The 9,572-nt window shown below is 39.2% G+C and overlaps 2 pseudogenes; one reads left to right on the top strand and one right to left on the bottom strand.

The window, feature by feature from the left end:
- Positions 1 to 869: 869 nt before the first annotated feature.
- LOC137721198 (receptor-like protein EIX2) lies at positions 870 to 3,519 on the bottom strand (annotated as a pseudogene).
- Positions 3,520 to 8,699: 5,180 nt separating this feature from the next.
- LOC137721582 (U2 spliceosomal RNA) lies at positions 8,700 to 8,879 on the top strand (annotated as a pseudogene).
- The last annotated feature ends 693 nt before the right edge of the window (positions 8,880 to 9,572 follow it).

Raw genomic sequence — 9,572 nt, 5'->3', positions numbered from 1 at the left:
AGTGCATGTCTCGCTTCTTCTTCTCCCTTTCGACTCTCAATTACCATATCGATTCTACTGAAAAATGGGGAGGAGGAAGTTGTTCGACGTTCTGCTCATTTTTCTTCTTCTGCCTGTGGGTTGTGGTTGCAACTATCAGGCTCAATAGTGGAAAATATCAACCCCGGGAGCCTCAATTTTAAAATCGTTGCGAAAGCGTTTTGGTTATGGAAGATTTTCCGGGAGAAGCTGCTGATTATGATGTCGGCAATGGAGATTACAATTTTTATAGACGGTATGGCGGTGTTCCGAGCCCCGGTTTTGCTCACTGATCGATCATGATCAAGAAGTGAGCCCCGGTATGGCGGTGTTCCGAGCCCCGGTCTTGTTAGACATGTATATTTCGCATCAAGAAGGAGCTTTATAAGAAGGATTCCGCTCCATTATTTATGGAGTAGGGTAAGATAGCGCGCATTTTGTCTTGAACGTTTCGTGATCAGTATTGATAATATAGTGACTAGTTAGAGTACAATATTTTCACTTTATTTTTGGCTTCACACCATAAAGGTACCGTATAGTCAACACATGTTACCAAACGGACAATATTTATGCGATCCTTGAGTCATATTTCTTGACTATTTGTAAGTCCAAATTAAGTAGCCAATTATAAATCACAATCAAACATGTATAATACTCTCTCTTCAATCAATCAACAGTTGAAGGATTCTTGATTAATCAAAAGTTCACAATTAGTAGGTAAAAAACACAAAGAAAAGCGACTTCATCTCACTTTTACATCATAAAGTTTGCTCACTATCCTATTTTTAAAACAAAGTAAAAAAAATACAATCAAACAAATGTACGGTATTTTTCACAGCAAGGAAAATGCCAACAAGCTCACTCAAATACATGATACAGTTTAAGCACCATCCTATTCAACAACTGTGAAAGAAGAATGCTCCATGGCATGTTTACTAGCAAAGAACCAAGCACAATCCAAAACCCCGCGATGAATCCAAGTCCCAAGCTCAGGTAGAACCACTTGTCTTCAAGTAAACGGTATCCTCCTCCGTCTTGCTCAACTGTTGGTGGCACCATCCTATCTGAGCTGCAATTCGTGTTGAGTGGATCTCCGCAAAGTTCATTGCCGATGAAGCTAGACTGATCAAGGCTCTGAAGCTGAGTGTTTTTCGGAATTTCTCCCGTCAAACTGTTGCAGGACACGTTTAAGTGACTCAAAAATGTCAAACTTCTCATGCTTTGGGGAATTTCATAAATCCATAGACTGTAACCATTTCATGTTACCAATCTTTGAAGGGATTCTTCCGGTCAAAAGATTTTTCGATAAATTCAAGGACTGCAAGCCAACGAGACTGGTCAGTTCCTCTGGCATCTCTCCAGATATCATGTTGTCTGAAAGGTCCATAACTATAACCAACCTAAGTGTTGACGCCCAATTATATTCGTCTTGTCTCCCTTTTGTCACCACTATCACAGAATCCATCATAAAATCGACTAAACTCGGCATCTTGTATACATCTGGCGCACTGATATTTTTTAAGCATGTCGGTATTGCTCCTGAAGGTTATTGTGTGCAAGGTCCAAGATTTGGAGAGTTTTCCGATGACAGAGTTCATGAGGAATGTCTCCTTGAAGCTTATTTGAACGAATGTTAAGAATCATCAAATTCGGAAGGCTTGTCCCAATCCATGTTGGAATGCTTCTGGAAAACTTATTTTGGCCGAGGTTAACCACTAACAACTCCGTACAGTTTTGCATGGACAAAGGTAATTCTTCATATAGATGATTATTGCCTAAATGCAATGATACCAGTCTCTTTAAGTACCCTATGGAGCTTGGAAAATGTTCCCAGTCAGCTTGTTGCTGTTTAGGTTTAAAGTTAACAACCGTTTCCAGTTCATCAAACAATTAGGAATTTCTCCAGTGAGAAGATTGTCCCTAAGATGAAGGCTGATAAGGTTTCTTGGTTCGTCCATCCTATCACAAAAGAAGTGGAAGAGAGATTCAGAAAATGATGAGCCGGAAAGATCTAGTGTGACTACTGAGGAGGAAACCAAAGGTAACGAACTGTTAAACTGGTTAATACTCAGGTCAACCGAAATCAAACTCCCCCCAACTATTCCTTGAATCTCACCATGCAACTGGTTGCTACAGAGATTTACAGTACTAAACTGTGAAGATATGTTCCAAAACCAAGTCGGAATTGTGTCTGAAATTCCTGTATTGGGTAGGCTTAGAAGCTTCAATTGCGTTTGTGTCCGAAGCCACATAGGAAATTCATGCCCTAGATGCCAATAATCCAACGATAAACGCTCAAGTTGGAAGGGAGGAAGCCAGTCCCGACTTGTTTTCAAAGTCAATGGGTTCCTGGCTGCAAGAAATGCTTCAGTTTTGGGAGGTGGGAAAAATGAGCTTCAGACACCACACCTTCTAATGAGTTTTCCGATATCTCCAAATAACTCAGCATTTTCAGTTGGCCAATCACTTCCGGAAGAGTTCCATTAAACCGATTATTAGAAATGCTTAAGAACTCCAAGTATGATAGGTTACCTAATGAAATTGGGATGGGACCTGATATTGAATTGCCATAGATATCAAGGTGGTTTAAGTTTCTAAACTCTCCTAACTGCTTTGTTAAATGACCTGAAAAATTATGACGCACTAACGACAATGACTTTATTCGGTCTGGACCACACACAGACAAGCTTTCAAAGATATCTGATATATTTCCATTGAAATTGTTGTATGAAAGATCAAGATCCATCAGCTCACACAGATTATCTAATGAAAGATCTGGTTCCTTGGGATGGCTAGAAAATGTACCTTGGAAACCACAACTACTGAGATAAAGGGAAGTTAAATTTCGAAGACTGAAAACCCACCTAGGCATCAAAGAATCAAAACTGTCATAGGAAAGATCGAGGACAGAAAGCGAAGTAAAATTTATGATAGGAAGAGGGGGAATGTGATCAAGTTGACAATTGACCATATGTAACTCTACCGAAAAAAGGAGCTCGTTTATTGCTTGCAACCAATTAGATGCTTTGCTAAGATTAATAAAACTCAGGTCTAGGTTTTTCAAGTGGGAAAGACTGGAAATCCATTCGAGATGCTCAACTTTCAGCGATTGACAACTGAGACTGAGAAAATGTAGAATTGTGAGGTTTCCCAATTGAGGAGGAATTAATCCTTGGAATCCGGCTACTGAGAGGTTAAGGTGTAAAAAGTTTTAAGAGAGCCCAAGAAGCTAGGAATCATGCCTTGAAAATTGTTGCAACTTAAGTCCAAATAGTTGAGATGCTTCAAATGGAGCAAAGAAGGATTTATCTTACCACCCAACCAATTAGCGAGGTGAAGCTCACGGACGTGACCGATTAAGTCATCACAGACAACTCCAGTCCAGTTGCAACAGTCCCCATCACTAGTCCATGACGAGAGCCAATTTGAAGGATCCTCAAGATCTTGCTTGAACATAAGAAGCACTCGTTTGTCACCTTCCCTGCAACGCACACGCAGATTTCAATTGCTTGAAAGAAAAAAAAAGAGTAACGGAGCATTAATTTGAATTCAGCCATGGGAGCATCCCCTGCTCTAGAATCGAGGATTTTTGGATGATTCGGTACTTCATCATCACATGATGGATTAACCAAAGGAGATGTAATGTAGTCATATAATCTCGAGTCGTTGTCGTCTTCATGTTAGGAAGAAACACACGTAAATGTTTTGTATGTGAAATATTTTTTCTTTCTTTTTAACTTGTTAGCAGTTTCCTTGTGTTGGATAATGGCCAAATGTTTCCTTGTTTTGTGGCTTGTTTTGTGGCTTAAATTGCTCCATGTTTTGTGGCTTTTTCAAAGCCATGTTTTGTGGCTTTTTCAAAGCCATGTTTTGTGGGAGAAGGCTTGGATTAAGAAAAGCATAAAAGAGAGCATTTGGCAAAATAAGGATACGGATGAGAGAAGGAAAGCATCCAAAAGAGATGGTGTGAGCATTTGGCTCTACCATGGGCATGGGTGAGAGAAATCAAGAGAGCTAGAGTGAAAGATCTCTTGTGAAAGATCTCTTGGGGTAGAGTGAGGCTTTTGGGAAAATTCTGTGAGTGGGTGTACAAGGGTTATGGGATTGGGTTATGTCAATTTAACTCATGTGTAACTTGTACTGTTTTTCTCATAGTGAAGAGCAATATCTCTCCGAGGACGTAGGCAGGTTTTTGCCGAACTATTCAACTGTGTGTGATTTTGGTGAGGTTGTAATCTGAATCTCGGTTCCGCACTAACGAACGGGCCAAGGCACAACAATTGGTATCAGAGCATCGTTGGGGGCTTTGGTTCGTTGGAGGTCCAGATTTGTTGTTCACCATGGAATTTTCAGTTGAGCAGTTTAAAGGAAGAGGCGGTTTTGCTCTTGGTAAAGGAGAGTAATGGAAGCCTGAAGAAATGGAAGCCGTGTTTAGGGATGCTTGGATCAACTGCGAAAGTTGATGTTGAGGAAGAAGACAAAGGCCTCTTTCTTCTTACCTCACTTTCAGATTTGTACGAGAACCTTGTGAAACTTTACTGCAAGGAAAGAAACAGTAAGTTTGGAGTAGGTGCAAGCTTCTTTGGTGTGGAATGATACACACAAGAGACCATGGATGATGGTGGGCACAAGACTGCTTAAGCTATTCAAGGTTGAAATCGTGGAAGAAAATTGGAAAGAGGATCTGAGAGAGACAGCAGGTTCGGATCCGGTTCCGAAGGCAAGGGTCCACAGTGCTACGGGTGCAAGGCCGGGTTAGCAAGTTTGTGGTGGAAGACTTTGAGTATGCCCTCTAGGTACTCGAAGCAACACTTCTCCTGGTGATGTTTAGTCTCAAGTGTTGCAGGGGTTTTGCAGCAGGTGGAGCTATGGGATTCACAGGTGATGAGAAGGTCCTGAGGTAGGAGGAAGTGTGGGAATTTTGTCTGGCTCGATGGGTTGTTGCTGGAAATAGGCGCGCTGACGAGTTTCCAGGTTGCAGACAATGAAGAGGAGGAAAACCTGCTGGAGGAGACGAGGATGTGTTGAGATCCTGTCTGAAGCTAAATGGTGATTTTTAGCTTGCAGCAGCTGCACATGCATTGGCAGTAACTGAATCGGAACAGGACCAACGAGGTTGATTCAGAGTGTGCATGCTGGTACGTAAGGCCAATGGACTTTGGTACAATTTGGCCAAGGTGGAGATTGTTGGATAATGGCCAAATGTTTCCTTGTTTTGTGGCTTGTTTTGTGGCTTAAATTGCTCCATGTTTTGTGGCTTTTTCAAAGCCATGTTTTGTGGCTTTTTCAAAGCCATGTTTTGTGGGAGAAGGCTTGGATTAAGAAAAGCATAAAAGAGAGCATTTGGCAAAATAAGGATACGGATGAGAGAAGGAAAGCATCCAAAAGAGATGGTGTGAGCATTTGGCTCTACCATGGGCATGGGTGAGAGAAATCAAGAGAGCTAGAGTGAAAGATCTCTTGTGAAAGATCTCTTGGGGTAGAGTGAGGCTTTTGGGAAAATTCTGTGAGTGGGTGTACAAGGGTTATGGGATTGGGTTATGTCAATTTAACTCATGTGTAACTTGTACTGTTTTTCTCATAGTGAAGAGCAATATCTCTCCGAGGACGTAGGCAGGTTTTTGCCGAACCTCGTAAATTTCTTGGTGTCTTTATTTCTTGTATTTTAAACTATTCAACTGTGTGTGATTTTGGTGAGGTTGTAATCTGAATCTCGGTTCCGCACTAACGAACGGGCCAAGGCACAACACCTTGCTCTCTTGGAAAGGATTTGGCCTTATTCTTGCTAAGGGTGTTGATATCATATCTCTTCAGTTGTTTCTTAATTTAAGTTTTTGTTTTTTTTTTTAACGGGTTAAACATCTAACGATGAGAACGATGAGAATTGAATCTTTAAGTAGAGTATATGAAATATGGTATTAGAGAAAATTGTAGTAAATTCAAATTTATTATTGTTATTTTCCTTTGTTTTCATAGGTTCCTAACCTAATGATTAGCCTCTATTCTCAGGTATTGATTCATCTTCAATTTAATAAAATGCGATGCTTTAATTAGAGATTGTTTTGGCTGAACAATTTTTGTGTGCATGCTATAAAAACTATATATCAATTGGCAGCCGTGGCATTTCAACACATCTATCTGTATCTAATGAATGCCCGCCTGAAAGGATGATTATACGTTGAAATCATTGCATTGTTTTTTTCTTGAATTTATAATGTTGATTTTTTGTTTGAGTTTCAGCATGTGATTGACCTATCAAGAAGAGAAACCGTGGTGTGCCTCATTGGTAAGGAATTTCGGCTTCGTAGAATTAAGACCTGCTAAATACAAAGTTATTCGTTTAATTCGGTCTCGGTTGTAGTTTGGTGTTGTGAACTCTTTTTGTACATTTGCAGGTGGAATGAAGGTGGAAGCTGACAGAGACGAGTCTTCCACATATGCTGTCATGCTTGCTTCAGATGTTCCACAGAGATGTAAGCTCTTGGTATGTTTTCAATATATTGTTCTTAGTTCATCGTGTTTTATTTTTACCATGTTTTGTAAAAGATCTATTTTTCAATTCAGAAAAAATTGTGGGACTCTCAAGAAGGGAATGTGGTTAAGTGAGCTTCATTGCATGACGAACTTAGGTCTGACGCTTGCAGTGGGAGGATGGAATTCTGAAGAAGGCTTAGTTGTAACGTGTAAGTTATGTAGGATTTGTTGTGAATAGCTGAAATTCAGTAAGTGAATAGTTAACTATGATCCTTTTTGTGAATTTTACTTGATGTATATACTAGAAATGTCATAGGGAGGGCATAGAGCCAAGTAGGTGGCTTTTGTTAGTTATCAGTTTGCTGTTGGTGGATGTGCATAGGTACATAGGTGTTATAAAATGTAATGTCATCACCCTTGGGTACTTGGTTGTGTTGGACAACATCATTGAATGTAATATGCTTTCTTATGTTGCACAAACCTTGTTATTGATAAATCTATTGGATATAAAGTGTGGTTGGTTGGAAATGTGAATCCTTTTGCAAATTTAAATTTCATGTGAATTTTATATTAACAAGTTGAGTTTTAATATAGTACAGAGCTATTACTAAAATGCATGTAATACAATTCAAAATATCTCATTGTCCTTCTTATTAGTGGCTAGATTTGAGACTAACATTGGTGCCTATACTTTAAAAGCCACTAATCCTAATATAGACACGTAGGATTGGTGTGTGTATGAGTATGAAAGGCACCAATGTTAGTCTCAAATCTAGCCACTAATAAGAAGGACAATGAGATATTTTGAATTTTAGAAATAATTATCAAATATAAAAAAGTTGTACTATTCACATACACACCAATGCAATATTGTTAGTCATTGTTACAATAAAATCCTCTACAAAGGACATGCTCTCTAGTTTAGTGGCTGCATGGTGGTCATTGAGGTTTGCCACCAATGAGAGTGTCCACACTTGACAATACACTAATGAAAAGGATGACTTTTAGCCAAATTTCTAGTAGTGAAAGTTGCTGAGGACTCGCATTTGAATTTTGTCACTACTTAACTGGATTCATTTGGAGTACACTGCCAATTGGGGCATAATATTAGAGCATGGGAGACTTGCTTGACTATATGAACCTCACCTGACCTACCCCATTAATTAATTAATGAGATACGTTTAGTTTGGAGGTAGGGATTGGAGGAATTAGACCGCGTTGATATCACAACTTGTATTCATCAAATAGTTTACAACAAATTGAAATTTGAATCTAATAACAAGTATTTAATTCAAAGTGGAGAAAAGGCACGGTTTTACCATATACGAGATTAGGGCCGATCATGAGATTTAGGGGTTTGTTTTTTATATTAGAATTAAAGGGTTTTGTTTTTCTCTTTATGTGCCACCTTCTTGTAAGTCATGTATATTTTCCCATTAGGAAGAGCTTCATAAGAAGGATTTCGCTCCATTATTTATGGAGTAGGATAAGATATTGCGCGTCTTTATTTAGAACGTCCTGTGACCATATACAGATCATATAATGACTAGTTAAAGTTGAATGTTTTCACTCTATTTTGGGTTCACACCATAAATGTACCATATAGTTAATACACGTCACCAGACGGACAATATGAGAAAACTATCTATCACGCTTCATGAACAGTAGAGCTGGATCCCCTTAAGAAGGTATCGTATAGACATATACGAATTGCTTATTCTTTCCTAACTAGGATTGATTTTCTTTTTCTTCCCATCTATACGTTTTGTAATAAATCCTCTGCGAGTTCGAGTTCTTGGTGTTAAATCATATAGATGATATCAGAGATTTATAGTCCCAAATGTGTTGTATACGTAAGAAATACATTGTCTTGTTAATAAGAGAGTCTCTGGTTGAGCCTTGTAGTTTTGTTGAAGCAACAGTTTGTCTTAGTTTAATTACCAATTTAATTTGATTAACTAAACAAATTGAGGCAACAGATCCTTGGAGCTGCATTCTCCACCTTCGAATTATCTCCCGCTGAATCCTTGACGCCATGTTGTTTCGAGGTTACAAAATTTTACTTCGAAGAACACAATTTTACTTTGAAGAACACCTGAGTTTAATGACCAAAGAGAAAAAAAGTTCTAGTGTTTCACATCAGCCTGCGGAGATGGGAATGTGCTAAGGAGGTAAAATAAAAACCAAGGCTCAGCGTGTTAAAGCTCATACCTTTCTCGGCCTTTTGGCTAAGCTCAAGTGTAGTATAATTCTTATTAGTTTAATATTTGATACGTGGGCTAATGATCAACATAATATTAAATTAATTTTTTAAGAAGGAGGGCCTACTACAGTAGCTTACTACTGGAGCCAAGCGTTGCCCTACTGCTCGGGCCCGCGCATCCCCACCAAATCTCAGTCATATTCTTTCTCACGAAGCCCAATGGGCTTATGCCCTTCTGAATCTGGAGTTTCTTTCAAAGATAAAAAATTCAGTAAAATAAACTAGAACTAGAAGTAAATAATCTCTACATGTGAAAAAGTATACGTAATTATGAGGATGAGGATCCCATCCGGATCCAAATGGTGGGGATCCTAGGGATCCTCAAATCTTAACCGTTTATCGTATATTGTGCAGTCAGAAATTATTTGAATTTTATTATTTAAAATTAAACACAAATAGTATCTGACAAAAATTGACCGTACGATATATGATGAACGGCTCAATGTGAGGATCCTTAGGATCCCCACCATTTGGATCCGGATGGGATCCTCATCTGTGATTATGATAACTTAATTAAACTCATAACTTGTTATTTCTAAAAATGCTAAAGGACTGAAACTTTGGTGAGGGTCAACTTTAAATTTGTGACATCCCACATCGCCCAGGAGAGTGATCCTTAAATGTATATTCACATCCCTACCTAGCACGAGGCCTTTTGGGAGTTCACTGGCTTCGGGTTCCGTAGGAACTCCGAAGTTAAGCGAGAAGGGGGCTAGAGCAATCCCATGATGGGTGACCCACTGGGAAGTTGCTCGTGAGTTCCCAAAAACAAAACCGTGAGGGAATGGTAAGCCCAACGCGGACAATATCGTGCTAC

Source organism: Pyrus communis, chromosome 1 (assembly GCF_041283825.1).
Source record: "Pyrus communis isolate YQ-2024b chromosome 1, ASM4128382v1, whole genome shotgun sequence".
NCBI lineage: Eukaryota > Viridiplantae > Streptophyta > Magnoliopsida > Rosales > Rosaceae > Pyrus > Pyrus communis.
Note: the sequence above shows the minus strand (reverse complement) of the source record. Positions and strands in the feature narration are given on the sequence as shown.